Source organism: Mustela putorius, unplaced genomic scaffold (genome assembly GCF_011764305.1).
Source record: "Mustela putorius furo isolate JIRA1106 unplaced genomic scaffold, ASM1176430v1.1 tig00003909_pilon_pilon_pilon, whole genome shotgun sequence".
Lineage (NCBI taxonomy): Eukaryota > Metazoa > Chordata > Mammalia > Carnivora > Mustelidae > Mustela > Mustela putorius.
The window spans coordinates 30,177,235-30,199,110 of NW_025422057.1; the positions used below are offsets into that span (position 1 = coordinate 30,177,235).

Consider the following 21,876-nt stretch of genomic DNA (forward strand, 5'->3'; position numbering starts at 1 on the left):
CCAGAAAGTACACAAAGTTCTTGCAGTCCCTGGCTATATACATGAACATTTAGAAAGGCTTAGAACTATATTATCGTTAATCATTAAAAGCAAGTTGTAAGAGAGTCAAATGTATATGTGTGTCTGAGTGTGTGCACGCACACACACGTATCCCATGTACGTTTGGTTCGTTATAAAAATTAAAGAAGGGTTAAGAGGCACCTGGGTGGCTCTGATGGTTAAGCCTCTGCCTTCAGTTCAGGTCATGATCTCCAGGTCCTGGGATCGAGTCCTGGGATCTGGTTCCCTGCTCAGCAGGGAGTCTGCTTCTCCCTCTGCTTCTCCCCCTACCCCAGCTCATGCTCTCTCTCTCTCTCAAATGAATAAATAAAACCCTTGAAAAAAAAAAAAAGAGAGTTGGTAGTTAGCAATGGTTTATATCTAGCATTTGAGATTAGGATGATTGAATGGCTTCTTTTTAGTTTGTACCCTTCTGTTTAGCTTAATTTTTTAATGGGTATATATTGTTATTATTTTTAATGGATATATATGTTGGTATTTTAACAAATAACTACTGTAACAAACAAAACAATACAAGCATGAATGAATAATGCTAACCTTTCTCTCTCACATCCCTCTTTCCTTTTATCCCTGCAAATGTGGGCTTATTAGCTTTCCTTTCTTACCACTGACCCCCCCACCCCTATCCTTAGAAAAGCAGGAAAAATAGTAGACATAAATGAGCAAATCCCTCAGATTCCCCAGACTCAATTATGTCCCTGAAGAGCCGTGTCTTATTTCAAAGTGCCCCCAGCATTAAACAGGAAATGTCAGATTAGACCAGTCCTGAACACCTGATCTGCAGGAATGAAAACCAAACTCCATCGAACCCTCAGAGCCTGCTGGAGGACCACAAGGATTTACCAGCTGGCAAAGGTAGTGAAAGACCCTCTGCCTTCCAGTCCCAGTCCTGCCACTAGACAGCTCTATGACCATGGACAAGGCCCTTCTCTCTGAGGCTCTATTTCCCCTATTAAATGCTAGTGACAATGCCAACCACTGAGACTGTTCACCGGATCAAAAAAGATCATGAAGTAGAAACATATTTTCCATTGCGAAATTCTCCACAAAGCAATGGTAGAGTGGGGGGCTTACCAGCCCTTGCATAAAGGGAGGCCACATTTTATTTAGTGCAAAATTCATGAATAGACAGAGAGGGAAGAGGGGAATAAGGGAGGGTCCTTGGCATTGTTTTTCCACCCTGGAAATCCAAACCATGAAGAAAACAGAGTGAGTGTGTGTATGTGTTTATTGTGCCGAGGAGGGTGCTTTGGAAGAAAGTGGGTGTGGAACACACCCAGCATCCGATCTCTGCCTAGAGCTGTTCTGAGTGAGTTCTGAGATCTGCCCCTAGAATCCTATGTTCTGGCTGCAGACTTGAGGTTCAGGCAGAGGAGGGAGAAGCCGGCAAGGAAGCCTGCTCACTCTGCTTTCCTACCCTTTCCAAAGCACCTTATTCATCAGGCTGTGACTGGAATCAGGGGAAACCAGGTGGGGTGTGTCTGGGAGGCAATACCAGAGGAGGACTATAGTCCGTATCAGAACCTGAGCCCCAGAAGACCTCACTCAGTCCCCTCTCAGCTCTGTGACACTAGGCAAGGCACCATTCCTCCCTGTGGCTCATTTCCCTTTCTGCAAAATCAGGGAGTCGAGGGACCCTTTGGCTCCTTAACCGTAGTCATTCTGTGCCTGCCCGTTAGGGAGTGGAGCTTCCAAAAACAGAGGGGTCATTGAGAGCTGGGCTAGGAGCAACTTGAATTCCCACCCGCTTTTGTCAGGGGCAGACATAGGAGGTTTTCTTTCTCTGCTTCCTGTGTCCTGCCTTAATGCACTGAAAACCTGTGAACTCATTTTTCTTCCCCTCCCAGAAGGAAAGAAGAAGAGGATGGATGGAGGCTGGGAGAACCAGTACACAGGCTTACTGCCGGGGAGAGAAGACCTATACACCAACAACAGACAAACCAAACTTTATTCTGAAAAGCAAATTAGTAATCACCACTAAACTATTAAATGAGGCACATCGGTCCCCCTCGCTACTGGCCCACACCCCTCCCACTCCCACCCTCTCCCACCCTCTCTTTTGGCCTTCGTAGAATACTAGAAAATTCCTCTACTGGATCCACAAGTAGTCCCAGACTTTTGGACTGGTAGGAGTCCACAGTCCACTGTGGACTACCTCAAGCTGGACTGAGTCCTGGAGTCGAATGAGGGATGCCAAAGAGGCGGCCTCCAGTATTCAAAAATTCTGGGCCAGGTCAGGTGGCCATTCCTATGGTACAGGGTCTCAGCAGGAGGAGGGGGTGGGTGTGGGGGCTGTTTTACACGTCCTTCTCACATCTGGAGAAGCAGCTAGAAGCCAAGCAGGAAGGCACATCTAGAAGAGCCAGTGAGCTCTGGAATGTTTCAGGCACATCTGGTTGGATAAGATACCGTGAAGGCAAAGGAGACGTCTGCTCCTGAGTAAGGTCACCCAACCACAGACAGAGCACCATGAGCTCTGGGGGCTAGGAAGAGATCCTCAGGGCGCTGGTTCTGAGCTGAGGATGCAACTTCAACAGTGATCTGGAAAAAGAGAAAAGGAACAAAAGCTGGAGCTTAAACCCATTGTTTAGGGCATGGAGGTGCACGGCTCAGTTCCAGGTGTCTGGAATCTTGGAACCAAGTCACAGCATAAGGAGAATCGGAATTTCTCTTGTGTTAAGGCAAAATGAATCTTCACGCTTCTTGGATCTTCCTTTGGACAATGCTGAAGGGAAGCTGCTGGGCAGAGGTCATCCACTCTCCCCTCTGCTGGCCACTCTGCAGCGCTCTGCTGGCCCAGCCCAGAATGGTGCCCCTTGCCAGGGAAGCGAGCCCTGGGAGAGGTCAGCATGACCACTACGGGAATCTCCATGGCCTCAGAAACATGGAAACCTGCAAAAGAAGACCAAAGTCATCGCCAGCCAAGGTACCTCCAAGTAAGTATCCCAGGAAAGGCCAGCCCCAACCCCACCCCCTACCCCTGGCCTCCCCTGGCTCTGGCCAGCCCCAACCCCACCCCCTACCCCCAGCCTCCCCTGGCTCTGGCCAGCACCAGCGGTGGGGGCCGAAAGAATGGGTGCGCCACCTGGAGGAAGGCAGCAGCACTCCAGCCTAAATGAGACCGCAAAGGGCTCAGTGTTCTAGGAGTTCCCAAAGGAAAGAAAACAACAGTAACAACAAAACAGCCACAATTTGAATGGGACAGAGTTTCAGTCTTGCAAGGTGAAAAACGTTCTGGAGGTGGATGGTGGTGATAGTTGCACAACCATCTGGGAACCTACATAAGGACACCAAAGCATACACTTTGAAATGGTCGAATGGTCAATTTCATGCTACATGTATATTTTACCATGATTTTTTTTAAAGTAGCCACATGAACAGTCTCGAATGTGTATTGACCGCCTTCTCTAGAGAGTACAGCCCTGTCCTGAGGAGGCCAAATCTCCAGAGTCCAGCTCCTAGCTCCACCCATCACAGCAGCTGGGAGACTCTGGACAAGGTAGACTCATCTGCCTCCTAGGGAAGAGGAGAACACGGCTCGCCACAACAGTGTCGAAAGAATGAAAGAAATACATCTAAATGCTTTAAGCAGTGCCCACATAAATGCTCTCATGTTCCGCATGAAACACGCCCCTCCCCGATCTTTGCAGGTACAACAGAAAAGCCTCACCCTCTCTACCTAAGCTTCAAAAAAACACCCCCCAAAACACACCCCCTGTTCTAGTTTCTAATCCAGAGAGGGCTGAGCTTTTTCCAAGAGCAGACCTTTGCGGGATGTGGCAAAATGGCTGAACTGGTAGTACAAGTCTTTGGGCATTGTGGTTGTCACCCCTCCAACTTGCTCCCTGAATAAAAACCCCTCACCTTTTGGCAAAGGGGGCTCTGTATTTTTTATTCAAAGGCCTATGACCCCTCCCGAAATTCAGGAAGCACCTTACCTTATGGAGGCTGGGTCAGCTGTTCACCCCAACTTCGGAGCTTTCTCCTCTTTGGTGAGTGAGTCCCACTCCTGCCAGCTGCTCACGGTCCATGCCAGCATCTTTTATAGGCAATGTTCTTCTTAACAGGGACACCATCTGGATAACCTTGACTTTATTTTCCAAACAATGTAGAGGAATGTTCAGGTCCACCAATTCCCAGGCCTCTCATGTGCCTAGCAGGGACAGCTATCTTCTCCCTCATTGAGGCAAGCCCACCCTCTGCTAGAGAAATACCCTGGGAAGGAGAAGAAGCACCCCAGATCTTCAATCACACCAGAGCCAATGGGCTGGAAACGGTGGGAATGAATGATAGCCAAGACACAGGGATGCTTGGAAGTCTTAGGTGGCAAAATCTAATTGCTCCAGATCCACAGGCAGTTAACACTGTAAACTAAATTACTTGGGCTTCTTTTATAGCGGGACTTCTCAGAGCCTTTGATATGCTAATGAGCATCGTGAATCTTCAGGTGGGCGTGAGATAGCATCTTGACAAACCCATTTGAAAATGAAACCGTCTTTTAGACTGTAGCTCCTGAGCCGGGGTTCCTGGGAACACCCACCGCTTTAATGTAAACAGTGCTGGGCTGGGAGACTGGAAACGGGGTTCTAATCTTATTCTGGCTTTACCAAGGGCAAGGGGTGAGGCTCACCTTGACATTCCTTCAGGGTCCTGTAGGATCCCTAATGCAAAAAGACATTGGGAGGTGGGGGTGGTGGAGCTGAAGCCCGTGAGAGAAACGCTGGGAAGCTGAGGCCAGGGAAACTAGTGTGCGTTTGGGCCTGGCCTCCAGGAACCCCGAGGCCAAAGGCGGAACAGGCAAAGGTGAGAGCAGATTCCAAACGTGCAAAGGTGCAGCCCGCGGGCATTTCCGATCCATCCTCACCTTTGCAGACGCGCCCCACCCCAATGTCAGAGCACGGACCGCGCAGGATGCGCGCACAATCCCGAGCTGAAACGAAATTCTTCGCTCATCCTGAGGCCAAAGGAGGCCTGTCCTCGTTTCTGTCCGCGGCTGCGAGCCTGCCCTTCACAGCGCTCGAAGCTGGAAGAGGGGCCAGGGAACGGGGATGCTCTTCCGAAGGCGGGCCGGGAGGGAAGGGGTAGTGGCGCAGCCAGAAGGCTGGTTCCAATTGGGAGCCTCCCCCGGATCTACGCGGCGCCTGTCCACGTCTCGCTCTCGGCACGGAAGGGGGCGAGGAAGCGCGAGGTTTCGCCTCGGACGGCCAGGATGCTTGGGGGCCCGCGGCTCGGATGCGGCCCTGCCCGGATCCCAGGAAACGGCGCAGGCGGCGCGTCTGACCTGACTCCAGGCGGCGGCTCTGCCGTCGGACGGGAACTGCGGGCCAGGGCGCCCGGGCGCGGGCGGGAGCGCGGGGCGACGCGTGGGTGCCGGGGCGCACGGGCGCGGGGCGGCGGCGGCAGGAAGGACGGGGGCGCCGGTCTCGGGAGGGTCCCCGCCCCGCGGCGCGGCGGCTCATGCCACCTCCTGCTCCCCCTGGTAGCGGCGGCAGCAGCCGTAGAGGGCCGAGAGCAGGTAGAGGCCGAGGCAGAGGCCGCCGCAGACGGCGGCCGCCAAGAAGGCGTGGTAGGCGCAGGCCATCTGGTAATCCTTGAGGTTGCAGTAGCTGTGGCTCTGCGTCTGGGCGATCATGATGCCCGTCGCGGCGCCGTAGAGCGCGGCCGCCAGCAGGTCGTGTGCCACGTTGACCACGAGCCAGCGCGAACCCAGCACGGGCACCAGCTCGTGCTTGCCCAGCAGCGTGAGGAAGTAGAGGCCCAGGGTCAGCAGCCAGAAGAGCACTGACACGAAGAGCGCGAAGTGCACGGGGCCCTGGTACCTGCTCGTGGCGATGGTGATCCAGAAGGCGGCGCCGGCCAGCAGCTGCAGCAGCCGCAGCACGCCCAGCGGGCCGCGCAGGAAGGCCCTCTGCAGGCGCACCGGCCCGCGAACCGCGCGCGCCTGGGGCGGCGGCTGGCGCGGGGGCGGCGGGAGCATGGCCCCCGGGCGCGGTGGCGGCGGCGGCGGAGCCCCGAGTAGCGGAATGGCGGCGCCGGGCTCGCGGGGGTGGCCCGGCCGACGTACCCGCTGCGCCCGCGGCGGCCTCCTCGCGTCCCTCCGAGTCCTCTTCGCGCTTCCTCTCCCCTTCTCCCCACCCTTCCTCCACTCTCTCCTCCCTCCAGCCCTCCTCTCTTTCTCCCCGTCTCCACCACTGCTACCCGCCCTTTGACTTCCCCTCCCCTTCTCCACCCCCACTCGCTCCTCCCGGCTTCCAGCCATCTCTTTTTGGGCCTCGCTCACCATACCGGCCCCCCTTTCTAGCCGGCGCCAGACTCCCAGCTCGGATTCCTTTCTCCCCCGGGCGCGGCGGAGGGCACTCGCACCTCCGGGCCGCCGAGGGCCTTCCGCTCTGGCCGCCCGGGCCAAGTTTTGGCACATTTGGGTCCACCCTGCCTGCCCTGCCACCCCAGCTCCCGTCCAGCCTCAGAGGGGAAACGCTGTATTCTGGAGTGTTCTCTCAGAGCCTCGCTGGGCCTTTTCTTTCTACTTTGTCCTGCCCTAGGGCCCACTCGGGCCTCTTGGCCTTTCCCTGGCTCTGGAAGAGAGCGGCGCTGGTCTGAAGCTGACATCCGTTCTCCCCTGGACATCTGGAATGTGCCCACCTCACTCTTCTCCAGTCCAAAGCTGGGCTCTCAGACATCAGAGAAAGGGACGGTCCCCCACCAGAGACCCCCCCCCCGCCCTTCCCACACACCACAAAGCCAAATCCTATCAGTCCATCCTCATTTTTCCAACCTCCTAGCCATCCAGGGTCGCCTAGATTAAGAATGTGTTATCCGGCGTGTTCAAGGCACCAAGCCTGGTGTAAGAGAGAGCAAAGCCCCCCTGTTTAACTAGGACACTAGGCAGAACAGCGTCCAGTGGAAGCTAATGATGCGTTTACACGTAAGCCTACTTAAGCCTCAAAACAGCCTCAGAGATAGAATTCTTTTCCTCCTTTTACTGAGGAGGAGAAATGAGGTCTAGAGGAGTTAAGCCCGTTAACCGTAACTGCAGCTGGTGTCTCTTGTCTCCCGGTCCCATTCAACCATCGTTCACTGTGACAGCCCTCTAAAACACAGACCTGGCATTGCATTGCTTCCTCCACTGACCACAGGATACAGTTTTATCTCTTCTATGGGCTTACTTCACAAACTGGCTCCAACTGACTTTCACTTTCCTTGTTTTCCACTTCCTTTCCTTACCCCTGCTCCCATGGGGCTTGCCAACCCCACCTAACCTCTTAAACCCTCCCCCTCAAATAAGCTCAAAAAGCCCTTCATTCTCAGATCCCACTTGGCTGGAAAACTCCTACTTACCCTTCAAGGCCCTTTTTAAAATGCTCCTCCCTTTGGTCCAGACTCCCAAGCTGTTGATTGCTGGCTCTTTAGGCCCTCTCTTGGAGCATTCAGAAATTATGCAGTGCTCCTGAGTCTGATACATTGCTTGCAACTGCTGGCTGTCACCTCTATCTTTGCCCGGAAATAAGAGACTCAATAAATGTCAGCAGAGTGCAGAACTAGTCTCTCATCTCCTGGTCATGGAATGTGTCCATCGGCCCCCTGGCCTCGCTGAGCAGGTCTCTCCTCTCCCAGCACCCTGGCATTCCTTATGGGAGAAAGTATATGTGGTTTCTCAGGGGGCTGAGGCCTCTTGCTGCACAGCCCCGCCTGCAGGGACCTGGGAAAGCTGTGAACGCTTATTTTAAATGAGTAAAAGGTGATGTGTAACCTCCATCACCGTGTAAAATAGCATGGTATTGAGACAAGGGTACAAGCCATGGAGGCAGACTGCTGGCTATGCATTACGGCTTCACCACTCCCTTGTGCCGGGACCTCATACTTAACTGCTCTGTGCCTCAGTTTCCTCATCTGTGAAATCCTTTCATTAAGCAAATGGATATTAAGCACCTGTTAGGCACTGGGCACCATTTGAGGGTCTAGGGATCCATAAGACATACGTGATCATTATTCACTGAAAGCTCTCTATGCTCTAGGCACTGTTTTTTGTCGTTGTTTTTTAAGTAAGCTCTACGCCCAAGGTGGGGCGTGAACTCACCCCCAGGTCAAGAATCACACGCTCTACCAACTGAGCTAGCCAGGCACCCCTATATTCTAGGCAATGTTAACTCTGATTTGCCAGTGGAGAAGCCAGAGCTCAGAGGGTGAAGGAAGGTGACCATGCCCACAGAGCTGGCGGGTGACAGTTTAAACAAGAGCCCACGTGTGGCTGGCTCCAGGTTCACATTCAAAGTGCTTATATCTTGGGGTGCCTGGGTGGTTCAGTGGGTTAAGGCCTCTGCCTTCAGCTCAGGTCATGATCCCAGGATCCTGGGATGGAGCCCTGCATCGGACTCTCTGCTCAGCGGGGAGCCTGCTTCCCTTCCTCTCTCTCTCTGCCTGCCTCTCTGCCTACTTGTGATCTCCGTCAAATAAATAAATAAATTAATTTTTTAAAAACCCACAAAGTGCTTATATGTTACTTTCTCAGATTTTATTCTTGGCTACAGTTACAGAGGCCCAGAGAGGTTACATAACTTGCTGGGAGAAACAGAACTAGCAAGTGTCCATGTGGAGACTCAAACGTAGGTCTTCTGATCCCAATTCTGGGGCCTTTTTCTCTCAGCTTCCCTTAGCAATCAATCCCTCCTGGGACATCCTCAGTGTCCTCAGGGTGCCGGTTATGAAAAAGGCTGGAGCTAGGACAGGCACCTGGGGGCTGACTCTGGGTGCTGGGCTGATGATGGGGTTATGCTCCATAAACTGTATCTGTGAGCAGGGGACCTAACCAAATCAACACTTAGAGGGAGAGAAGAGTCCTCTGGCATCTAAGAAAGGCATCTGCAGACTTAAGGGTGGTGCACCGCCTGGTGGGCACAAATCTTCAGCCTCGCAGCTAAGCCCAGCTCCTTACAAGGAAGCCAATGGGGTGATTTGGGGAGATATTTTTAGTCTCTGGAATCCTGAAGACATTCCAAGGGGCAGTCCCAGGAGACGCTGCAAAAGCATAAGCATGCAAGAAGATATCCACAAATATGGCCTAAGCACCTGTGGGATGCAGACCATCTGGGAGCACCGGCTCCTGCCCTCACTGTGTTTGCACTTTCTCCATAGTATAGCGACAGCTGTGGACACGAAAGGGAAAAGAAGGTAGGTGCAAGGAAATCTAAAAGGGAGAGTATGTGTGATGGAAGGGCTGGGAAAGCTTCCAGAATGGAGCATCTCTGGAGGGTGGATAGAGTTGTGACAAGCAGAGATGGTGACTAGGCATTGTTGGGCAAGGCGGTCCCCCATGGGTCCTTAGCAGCCGTGGCTCTTAATACTGAGTGTGCTGAGAACGCAAAGCCATGGTCACCCATTCACTTTCCAACCATTTCTGGCTGCTGTGTTCTGCAGCCAACAAGTTTGTGGGGTGAAGGAACACCCACCCCCCAGGCAGACAGTAGGCTTGGTTGTTGCTTACTGTAAGTGTGGTGGTGCTAGGAGGGGACAGAGGTGGGCTCCCCAAGCTCAGTGCTGCGTAGCTGTGACATAAAGCTCTTGCATGGGTAACATCCACCAGGGCCTCTCCGCGTTACCCCCATCAAACTAGGGAGTGAGGGAAAGAGACATAATGATGATGCCCGTGCGGCCTGCTGTGCCAAGAGTGGTAAATCCTTCGAGTCTGACTCAGGAAACCATATCTTCTGCCTGCATTTATGAAACAAGAGCAGGCTAGCATATTAGCTTGTAAGCGGGCTGAATCACAGCCCCTGACAGATGCTATAGGCAAAGGGAAGAGTGTGATCAAGGCCTCCGTTGCTCAGGCAACAAGAATTAGTGATGCTTGCTGGAGGTTGTTCTATGCCCCAAAGCTATGACTTTGTGCCCAGAAGGGGAGGCAGCTGATAACAAGGAGGGAAGCGTGGCCCCCTAGAGATCCCATGACCTGCTCCTGCTGGTCAGTCAGTTCCTTCTTCAGTCTCCGGGCTACTGTAAATCACGGCATTCATAGACTCAACTCGCACTGGTTTAATACCTATTATGTGCCAAGCCCTGTGTTGGCCCTTGACATAAATTAGCTAACAGCAGAGGCAGAACTCACAGCAAGGAAATAAGTGGGTGTTGGCACCTGCAGAATCTTGCCTGGAATCTTAGAGTTAAATTACTAAATCAACACTTCCTGAACACCTGCTGTGTATGTACCTGGCATTATGCCACAATCCTATACCTGAGTTGGAAGAGGGCTTAAAGATCATTTGTTCCTGGCTTCTCATTTTATGCAGGGGTAGCTATGGCCTGGGGAAGGTAAGTGACTAGCCCCAGGTCCCACAGCTGGTTGATGATGGGAGTGCCAAGTTTAGAACTTAGGTCTCCTGACTCACTGTCCAGTGCTCACTCGGGGCAGGGAGCTCTGCGCATGAACACTCTTTTGGTCACCAAGTGGCTCACACCTCCAGGCAAGTTCCCAAGGCTGTGGGAACACCGAGCTCTGGAATGGTGGGTGGGGTGGGTGGAGTCCCCTCTGGGTTGGAGTTGGGTAGGAACTTGGAGGGGGGGGCTCCTGAGTTTGTTATTCCAGCCCCCAAGGAGGACCTGGCCTTGGCTGGAGCTATAAAAAGTGGCCTGGATTCTGGGCCCCTTTGGGGAGACAGAAGCAAGGGGCCTCAGTCTGGGCATGAAGTGGTAAAGGCATTTGACTCTGGCAAAGCTCAGCCCTCACTCCCCAGGAGAAGCCAGCCAGGTCCAGACCCAGAGCCACAGGTATCCTCTGAGTCTTGACTTTGTGTGAAGCCACCCAGAACACTGGGTGGTGAGGCTGGGTCCTTAAGGCTAGGGAACCATGGTGTCCAAGGGAGACGCCCATGAGACTTCACCATTACTCGGCTTGCCCGTGAGCTACTGAAGATGACCTCCTACTGGGACCTATGGTGGGGTGGGCAGACCCCAGCAGACCACATTCCTGGGGCAGGGACGGACACTCTGGGCCAGGGTGGAATGAATCAGTCACCACCACTCTACCAGTCAGCCTTGGGTAAAAGTGGCAGAGACTCAGTGGGAACACCCACCATATGCAAAGCATCTACCAGATGCCAGGCAGCAGATGCCAGGTGCTTGCCAGTCTTGTCTCACGTACTTTTCACAGCAGCTCTCTGAGGTAGGTCCATTAAAACCACCTCTGCTTTAAAATGAGGAAACTGAGGCATGGGGAGCTTGTGTGACTTATCTAACATCCCATATGTAATGGAGAACGGAATTCAAATATTTGATCTCCGAATCCAGGCTTGTAATCAGTGCATATATCTCGGACTCCAGTCTTGGTCTTGGAGGTCACAAGACATCACAGGACTGCCCCTGAGCGGTGACAAAGAGAATGATCTCCATGTTGCAGAGATGGTCCACAGGTACTGGGCCAGGCAGGGAGAGTGGGTGTGGCTGTCACAGACCCCAAGACCTACACTTGGGGAGCCTGGCTGTGTATGCTGTTTCTGTTTCTTATCCTGCTATGTGAAGGGTCTCCAGGAAGGGGGATTTGTCCCCTGAACTCTCTAGCCCACCCATGGCTGGAGCTTTAAAGCAAGAGGAATGAGGCTCAAGGACTGGGCAGAGCCGAGGGTTGCCCTCAGAGGATGCTTGGTATAGGGTGTTCACCTCCTCCTTGGCCCTTGCAACAACCTTGGGAGATAGGCAATTCATGATCTCCGCTTGACAGCTGAGGGAAATGAGATTCAGAAAGATTAAGCTAGGAACTAAATTTAGATTTCTGGACCATTGGAAACACTACAGCTGTCTGAGATGCCCTGCGTCTACTTTAACCATGAATTTGCCCCTTACGTCTAGTCTCACCAGACTCTGTAAGACGTTATTCACTGAAACCACAGAGCAAAAGCAATCGTGCTATCCCCTCCACTACCACTTGTTTTCCAACTCCCATGACCATTGGGGACTCTTTCAGATGTGGCGAATCATGGAGATTTTCTCCAACTCTGCTTTTCTCTCTCCTGCCAAAAAGTACCCCCCTCCCCCCGCCACACAACCTAGACAGGCAGAGAGGACGTGACTGCCGTGACTGAAAGAGATCAAAGGTCACAGAAGCCACTGGAGACCAAAAAGGACCTTGTCCTGACCCATCAGGAAGATGCCAGAATAGCTAAGATCATGGCATTCAAGGATCAAGAGACGCCCCAAGAATCTTCTGTGGTGTGGAAATGTTTTGGCAGGCCTGCCTGCCGCCCCCTGGCAGCCTTCTCCCCATACCCGCAGCCCCGTCGGTGCGGTGGCTCTAGACAGAGAAGGAATATTTATACCAAAAAGCTCTGTTGCTATTTTCCCATCTCCTCTTCTGACCCGAACTGGGAATTTGGCCAAATGGTCATTCCTAAATGAAGCTAGTGCTGGAGTAACCAAAGCCAGAGCATGAGGCAAATTTAGGGGGAGTCGAAACCCTGAGTTGGCAGAGAAAGTTGATCTGCAGAGAAAAGGGCAGTGTGTTATTAGAGTTGTTTAGAGGAACAGGATGGATAGATAAATAACACATACATATAGTTAGCATAGGAAACTGGTTTGTGGAATTATGGGGGATGGTAAGTCCCCAAATGTGCAGTTGGCAAGGTGGAGACCCAGGATAGCCAGGGCGTCGTTTAGTCTAAAGGCTGCAGGCTCAAGACCCAGGAAGAGGCAGTGTTTAGTTAAGAGTCCAAAGAAGGGCGTAGAAACAAACCAATGGCTCAGGGTGCCTGGGTGGCTCAGTTGGTTAAGCTTCTGACTCTTGATTTTGGCTCAGGCCATGATCTCAGGGTTGTGAGACTGAGCCCCACACCAGGCTCTGTGCTGAGCAAGGAGCTTGCCTGCTTAAGATTCTCTCTCCTCCCCACGTTTCCACACACGTTGAGAGAAACACACGTTTCTCTCAAAAATTAAAAAAAAAAAAAAAAACCCACATTACAACAATGTCTCCACTCAAATAGTCAGGCAAAAGGAAGTCATTCTGGGGCACCTGGGTGGTTCAGTTGTTGAGCCTCTGCCTTCAGCTCAGGTCATGATCCCAGGGTCCTAGGATTGAGCCTCACATCAGGCTCTCTGCTCAGCAGGAAGCCTGCTTCTCCTTCTCCCACTCCCCCTGCTTGTATTCCTTCTCTTGCTGTCTCTCTGTCAAATAAATAAAAATCTTTGAAAAGAAAAAAAAAGGAGGTCCTTCTTACTCATGGGAGGGTCAGCCTTTTTTTCATTCCGTTCGGGCCTTCAACTGATGGCACAAGGTCCAGCTCCATGAGGACGGGCAATCTGCTTTTCTTGGTCTGCCAATTCCGATGTTCCTCTAATCCAAAACCACCTTCACAGACACGCCCAGAATAATATTTGAACAAATCTCTGGGCACTCTGTGGCCCAGTCAAATTGACACAAATTGACACATAAAATTAACCATCACAGGCAGCTATGCAGGGACAAAAGATGGCGAGAGAGGACTTGCTTCACGTTGTCCCACTAGACTTCATTCTGTGAACTCACTGCGGCTTTCCAGTAACAACACCCCCCATGCTTCTTCACCTGAGACAACTTAAACTGATTTCTGTTTCTTATAATGGCCCTGGCATGAAGGAAGTAGGACTCAGATCCTAACTGCTAGGGTCTCACTCCTAGTTCCACTTTGTGGTGGTTTAAAAACAAAATGGCTACAAACTTTGATTCTTCATCCATCAAGAGGTTGCGTCTATGCCTCCTTTCCCTGAATCTGGGTGAGCTTGTGACTCAGTTATAACAAGCAGGATGGTAGGAACCACACTGTATGACTTCTAAGTTCTGTCCAAAAGACAAGGCCACAGCCCTGAGCCACCATGAAAGAAGCCTCTGTTCTCGGTCATACTGAGAAACCACCAAAGCCCTCCAGTCAGCAGTCTGGGCCTTCCAGTTCTCCCAGGCTAGGCCCCAGACATACGAAATGAGCTTTCAAATGATTCCAACCCCCAGCTGTCAAGGCAACATTCAGGACTTCCAGCTGGAGTCCTGACATCACAGGGCAGAGACAAGCCATTCCCACTGTCCACTATCTCAGTTCCTGTGTATCATTCATGCTTTCTATTTTCTGTTGTTTCCTGATGTTTTGACATCTTGGGACCTTGCAGATCCAGGGAGGTTCTGCAAGGTTCCAAGATTTAGCCCCTCCCAGATTTAGCTAATTCCTAAAGATAGCAAATAATGTGACTGTGAGTGTGCCTTTGCCATGCAAACCAACCAATCCTGAGCCCACACTCCAAAACCACCTCCTCTGTTTGGGCTCTTGTACTCCAGGAGGCAATTAATATTCCTCTTCCCTAATCATCCCAGGGAAAGGTGTCGGGCAACTGGAGACCGTCCCTATGCCCTAGAGCCGGCGGGAATTATTCAAATTAGCCAATCCTAAACCCACCTAGCTGCTTACTTTGTTTCATCCATTTCTTCCCAAAAAAACTACAATAAAAGCTCATTTCCATGCTTTTCTCTTGCTCCTTATACCTCCTGACCGATCCTGAGGCTTCCCCATGTGGCTCTGTGTGATGTGGCATGTCCCTTCCTCTGGGGACCTGTGAGTAAGAAGCTATCTTTTCAATGGCAGCCGTTGCCTAATCTGTTGGCCTCACTATTCCTAAATAAAACCAAAACCCTGAGGACATTTTTAAAACATCCTGACCTGTGACCCCTGCGTGGCTCGATCAGTTAAGCCTTTGACGCTTGCTTTCAGCTCAGGTCATGATCTCAGAGTCGTGAGACCTGAGGTCCCACCATCCTGCTCTGTGCTCCATTTGGAGTCTACCTTAGAGTCCCTCTCCTTCTTCTCCTTCACCCTCAAAATAAATCAAACCCCACATCAGGCTCTCTGCTCAGTGGGGAGCCTGCTTCCCCCTCTCCCTCTGCCTGTCTCTCTGTCTACTTGGGATCTCTCTCTCTCTCTCTCTCTCTGTCAAATAGATAAATAAAATCTAAAAACTTAAAAAAAAGATTTTATTTCTTTATTTGACAGAGAGAGACACAGCAAGAGAGGGAACACAAGCAGGGGGAGTGGGAAAGGGAGAAGCAGGCTTCCTGCCAAGCAGGGAGCTGGATTTGGGGCCCGATCCCAGGACCCTGGGATCATGACCCGAGCTGAAGGCAGACGCCCAACGACTGAGCCACCCAGGTGCCCCAATAGCTAAAACCTCTTAAAAAATAAATAAAACATCCTGACCCACAGAATCCATAAGCATAAAAAAATGGTATTTTTATGACACTAAGTTTTGGGATGATTTGTTAGGCAACAGGTATAGCTGGAAGACATGTTGCTATCGTGCAGGTCTCTAACCTCAGCTTTGTCATTGGCATAAGGAGATTAACAGCTCAACATCATTGGGCTGTTGGGATTCAATGAGATGCAAAGTGTCCAGAGATCATAGTGTTAGCTTTATCATCAGTACTGTTTTCTGAAAGAGCTTTGACACCCAGCTCACTGGATTCAGGGTGTCAGTGGATTGCAACTCAAAAGCCTGCTCTCATGTGAGTTTTGTTGACTTGACGTTCTTCACCCTCATCACACTACCGGTCTCACTATCCTCCACTGATTCAGCCCGAGTCCCGATCTTGAGACAGAAACCACACAGTAATTTGCATAGGGGAACCTCAGCATAAGGAATTATCATTTACTCTAATGGAGAGCTGAGACATTAAAGAGCACTCTGAAGAAACCTGGAAAAGAAGATATAAGCAACAATTGGGGTGCCTGAGTGGCTCAGTGGATTAAGCCGCTGCCTTCGGCTCAGGTCATGATCTCAGTGTCCTGGGATCGGGCCCCGCATCGGGCTCTCTGCTCAGTGGGGAGCCTGCTCCCCCTTCTCTCTCTGCCTAACTCTCTGCCTACTTGTGATCTCTCTCTGTCAAATAAATGAATAAAATCTTTAAAAAAAAAAAAAAAGAAGAAGATATAAGCAACAGCTACGACTCCTAGGGCTGAGATAGGCCCTTAAGAAGAGCTCTCCTCCTCTCCCCGCTCCCAGGGCGAAGATTCAGATCTCCTTAAAGAGGACATAGCTGTGGCTCAGTAGATGGCAAAGAAGTCACTGAGGTGCTGCCCTTGTAGAACTTGCCATCTGGGATGCGACTGCAGGGACATCAAAAGTTACTGCAAAATGGGGCATGTGGATGGCTCAGTCAGTTAAGTGTCTGACTCTTGGTTTTGGCTCAGGTCATGATCTCATAGATCATGGGATCCAGCCCTGTGTGGGGCTCCGAGCTCAGCGGGGCCCTCCTACTCAGGTTCACTCCCTTTCAAATAAATAAATAATTTTTTAAAATCTTTAAAAAAAAAGGGTAACTGCAAAGCCACCAAAGAAGATGAGGGAAGCTCCTAGCCCCTGTGTGTCGCTGGCTGCTGGGCACTGTAGGACCCAGGCGCTGAACAAGCCGCCCACACTGCCAGAGTCCACATCACAGGAGTCCACACCATGCGACCAGGCGCCTGAGAAGACGCATGATCTTCAGGAGCAGGCCATGGAGAAGCCTGGCAAGCTGCCGGAGCTTAGTGAGAGGACACTCCAGAACCAAAGAAAGAAACCCTTCCTCCCACTGCGTCTTGCCGGCTCCCTCTACTGACAAAGCTAAGCATTGTGCCCCGTGGAAAAGGAGAAATATTTACAGGACTCAGCTCTCACAGAGATAACCGGTGCCTTCTACCCTTTGGAGACTCAGCTTTCATATGCAACCTTCTATATACAATTGGACCTCCATGCAACAATGAAACAACTCTGTATTTCCACCTAATGAGATACAGCTGTCCTTCTTGGAGGTGACGTTCTCACCCCCTCTCTCCACAATAAGGAGATACACAGCCCCAACGGTCTGCATTAAATACTGCTCAGAAAGAAAAACGAAAAAACAAAAAAACAGAAACACTTCTCAAATTTTGCCAGAGTCCCTCAGAATACACTGTTAACTAAAGACTAACATGGTAACGTTAACTTCCAACAACTGACATAGAGACTTACATATGGGGCGCCTGGGATGGCTCAGTGGGTTAAAGCCTCTGCCTTCGGCTTGGGTCATCATCCCAGGGTCCTGGGATCAAGCCCCATGTCGGGCTCTCTGCTCATTGGGGAGCCTGCTTCCCCCCACCCCTGCCTGCCTCTCTGCCTACTTGTGATCTCTGTCTGTCAAGTAAATAAAATCTTTTAAAAAAAGAAAGAAAGAAAGAAAAGAAAAGAAACTTACATATGAAATGAAAACGTGAAGAGAGAGAAAAAGAAAAAGGTTAATATGTACAGAAACACCCTGTATATATAACAAACAGAGGGAAAATATGCAAAGCTACTACAAGGTTTGTTTTTATAATTTGCCACAGGGCTGTTTCAGTAGCCATTAATGGTTTTCTAGTAATTTCGTTCCTTATACACTTATCAGTTGATATTCTACTATAAGGAAGGCCTTTTGCATCTCTTCTGTTTACCTGTTTATTCACTTATTCATATTGCTGTGGACTTGGGTATTCTTTCACTCATTGGGTTGCAATCTGTTGCTGTCATGCTTCTTTTTGGTGCTCTGCGTTTGCTAATGGGAGCCCTTATAAATGGACTCCTCGTCCTTTTGATGTGTTTCCATCACTCTCTGAGTTCTTCCTTACTTTTCAGGACACGATGTTTTAGAATCATCCTGAACTTTCTCAATCCCAGCGGGTGAATCGATCATTTCTCCAAGGAGTCATGGTTCCTTTTGTGGAGAATGGTATTGAAAACTCAGAATGTGGGTTGTAAATGTGCTTATTCCAACTGGGGCATCATCACTTCTAGGCCCTCTCAGCAGACACAGCTGGAGAATGTGTGTGTTTAAATGTGTTTGTGTGGATACATACATGTATATACGTACACATATACATTTAAACATATGCATACATTTACAACTTAATTATTTCTATATCTACTTATCTGTACATTAAAAACCATGCATTCTGGGGCGCCTGGGTGGCTCAGATGGTTAAGCATCTGCCTTTGGTTCAGGTCATGGTCCCAGTGTCCTGGGATGGAGCCCTGCATCAGGCTTCTGGCTCAGTAGGGACCCTGTTTCTCCCTCACCCTATCCATACTCTATTGTTCCCCCTGCTTGCTCTCTCTTGCTCTCTCTGTCAAATAAATGAATAAAAATTCTTAAAAAAAAAAAAAAAAGAGCTAAGTACTTGTTTAAAAAAAAAAAGGACATGAGTTCATACTTGCTATGGATTGAATTATGTCTCCCCAAATTCACATGCTGAAGCCCTACCCTCCAACATAACTGTCTTTGGAGTAAGGAAGTCATTAAGGTTAAGTGAGAGGTCTGTAAGAGTGCAGCCCCAATCTGATAGGATTAGTGCATTTATATAAGAAGAGACACCAGAATCCTCCCTCTCTTCCTTCACCATATGAGGACACGGTGAGGAGGTGGCCATGTGCAACCAGGGAAGAGGGCTCTCACCAGAAACCAGATGGGCCGGCACCTTGATCTTGGTCTTCCTGCCAGCCCAGCTGCGAGGAGCACACATTTCTGTCGTTAAGCCACCCAACCTGTGCTATTTTGTTATGGCAACCCAAGCAGATTAATACAAAATTGACCTTTAATTCTAATGTACATGAGTCAGATTAGGTGTGGAGGTTTTGTTTTGCCTTCGAGGTTTTGTTTTGTTTCCGTGGTCGTGTTTCTATACTGTACTGTCTGCCTGTAGGGCTTTGCTATTCTCAGTTGCTAAGTTCAGAGAAGAAGGCTGTAGTAAGTTGTCTTGTATAATGTCCCAAGCACAGGGGAGCTTCTTAAAAAGTTTACAATTACCAAGAGCATTTATCAAGGAAAAGAGAGGGTACTCAAGAGATACACTACTGTTTGTCAGTGGAGGGTGGACGTTCTCTCTGGTCTCCCCAGAACAGGACAGAGAGCAAGAACAAACCCATTGGAAGGGAACCATTCGCAAGAGCTGCATGAATGATCCCTGCAGGACAGAGAGGGAAGGAGTCAAATGCTGGTTTATCGTCTGTAGCAAGGTCTGTATTGAGCCCTATGCCCACTGCACCTCACTTCATCCTCACAGAGGTGGGGATGGTCAGTTCCACTTTATAGAAGAGAAACTCGGAAAGCCAAGAAGTTAGGTTATTTGCCTAAGGTTGAACAGCTGGAACCCGTTTCCTAGACTTTACTCCCCTAGAAACTAGAACTCTGCTGAGCCGTAATGCCAGCCGAGGCAACAGGAACATGTGCCCTCCTATACACACCTATCAAAATCGTCTCTGAATTGAATGGAAAAAAGTTGATGAAAGCCCCACAATCAAAAAACAGGACCATACATAAACCCTTGTGTCGCCCAATTGATTCACACACTATTTTCAATTCTCTTAAAGCATAAGGACGACCCATGTGGGAACCACGAGCTGATTAGAAATTACTATTCCCGGGACGCCTGGGTGGCTCAGTTGGTTAAGCAGCTGCCTTCGGCTCAGGTCATGATCCCAGCGTCCTGGGATCAAGTCCCACATCGGGCTCCTTGCTCAGCGGGGAGCCTGCTTCTCCCTCTGCCTCTGCCTGCCATTCTGTCTGCCTGTGCTCGCTCTCTTCCCCCCTCTCTCTCTGATAAATAAATAAAATCTTAAAAATCTTAAAAAAAATATATATTATTAGAAATTACTATTCCCATTGCAAAATGATACCAGGTCATAACACAAACAACAGTCTGCTTTTAAGTGTTGACATTTTGTTCACTGTGGATGTTTTACATTAATTTTGGTTTTTAAAAATATTACATTAAAATATTTATCTTGATTACTGGTTGGCTGGTTCGTTGATTGGTTGGTTGGTTGGTTTTGGTGTCCCCTTAAGTACTGCACCCAGGAATATTCCTCACTCCCCTCACCATAATCTGATCGCTGGTAAAACCAGGTCTTGGCCTGAATTACACCAGGGCTCCCTTCCTCACAGCTCACCTTCTCTTCCAAACAGGGCCATCCCTGTTGTTCTCATCAGACATACAGATGCATAAAGCTGTAACAATAGAAATGTTTCCATTGTGTGATAAGTGCATGGTCACATGCCTGCAAAAATGTTGGGAGACACCAGATGTTCTCCACCCAGCCTTAGTCACATCTGACCCAGAAGCCACAAGTTCCCAATTCCCACCCTGGTATGCTCGTCTGAGCTGCCGGCATCAGACATCCTAGGCTCTCCAAGCACTGAGATGCCGCCAAGAGTTTGGCCTTCCTATTTCTGAGACCAGGGAACAGGGAGTCCCTGTTTAGGACTCCACACACTCCTCTTTTTAGCCAAGCAGTTGGCTGAAAAGGCTTTGAAACAGTGAGCACCTTCTTTTGGAGACGAACATTGCTGACTTCTTTTTGCTATTTCCCTAGGTCTTCAGGAAAAGCAAAGAGAAACTGTTGTTAAAGCCCTTTTAACTACAGCAAAGCACTTGCTGATGTTGTTTTTGTGCAGGACAGAAAGAGGAACTGGAGACCATGGGATGAGGAAGAACAGCTCCCAAATATTCCTTCCATCTTGCAGAAAGGGACCCAAAAATCCTTATTTGCTGCATTTTACTCCTTTCCCCTTGGAACTTTTATAGAGGAGAGATCACACTTAAATGACCGTGAAGGTCAGCTCTGGAGTGAAAATGAAGTCAGGGAGACCTAGCTGCCTATTCCCAGACACCTTCCTGACCATATTTGAACCAGTGAACAAACAACTCACCTTCCAAAGAACTAAATAAGTGTTTATCAAGAACCTGTTGGGAGCACCTGGGCAGTTCAGTCGTTAAGCATCTGACTATTGATTTCCGCTCAGGTCATGATTTCAGGGTCATGGGATGGAGCCCAGCATTGGGCTCTGTGCTCAGCGGACAGTCTGTTTGAGATTCTCTCTCTCCCCCTCTACTTCTGTCCACTATGCCCCCCAAATAAATAAATAAACCTTAAAAAAACAAAACAAAAACAAAAACACTGGATGGGACGCCTGGGTGGCTCAGTTGGTTGGACGACTGCCTTCAGCTCAGGTCATGATCCCGGAGTCCCGGGATCGAGTCCCGCATCAGGCTCCCAGCTCCACGGGGAGTCTGCTTCTCCCTCTGACCTTCTCCTCGCTCATGCTCTCTCTCACTGTCTCTCTCTCAAATAAATAAATAAAATCTTAAACAAACAAACAAACAAAAAAACACTGGATACTCCATCCACTCCCAAACCCTCTTATACAAGTTCCAAGCCGTGGGCAAAGTGACCTTCTAAAAACATTAGTTTTTCATGAGGATGAAATGAGCTACCATTTGTAATTGGCATTACTGGCACATGGTAAATGCCATGAAATATCTGTTAAACAGTATATATAATGCCATTCCCCTCAGAGAGTCAAATGGAAACTTTTTCACTGTCCGCCTCTGCCTTCTGCTTTCTCACCACTCTGCCCCTTCCTAGCCTCGCTCCAAGTCTCATATCAAGACCTGAGTCGAGCTATCTCCTAAACTTTGCACGTGCCATTCTCTCTTCCTTAAACACCTTCCCAGACCCACTTCTCTTCATTTGACCAACTTCAATTTCTCCTTCCTATCTTAGCTTAAATGTTACTTCTTCTACCTCCCAGGACCTCCTACAGGGAATTGAGTTTCCTCCGTTTGACCCTTTTATTTTGTTTTATTTTTTTCTCTTAGAAGATTTTTTTCAAATCTATTTGACAGAGACGAAGTGAGAGAGGGAACACAAACAAGCAGGGCAGTGGAAGAGAAGCAGGCTTCCCGCTGAGCAGGGAGCCCCATGCGGGCCTCCATCCCAGGATTTTGGGATCATGACCTGAGCAGAAGGCAGATGCTTAGTGACTGA

The 21,876-nt window shown here is 49.8% G+C and overlaps 1 long non-coding RNA gene across 4 annotated transcripts; it reads right to left on the reverse strand.

Moving 5' to 3' along the window:
- Positions 1-1,990: 1,990 nt before the first annotated feature.
- MARVELD1 lies at positions 1,991-6,388 on the reverse strand. 4 transcript variants are annotated; one of them, XR_006603140.1, is made up of 3 exons: positions 4,691-6,388; positions 3,999-4,150; positions 1,991-2,952 (listed from the first exon to the last, which is right to left on the reverse strand). It is a non-coding gene; the product is annotated as an MARVEL domain containing 1 (long non-coding RNA). The 4 variants fall into 4 exon arrangements; XR_006603138.1 differs by adding an exon at positions 3,146-3,337 and having other exon boundaries at positions 3,999-6,388; XR_006603139.1 differs by adding an exon at positions 3,410-3,576 and having other exon boundaries at positions 3,999-6,388.
- Positions 6,389-21,876: the final 15,488 nt, after the last annotated feature.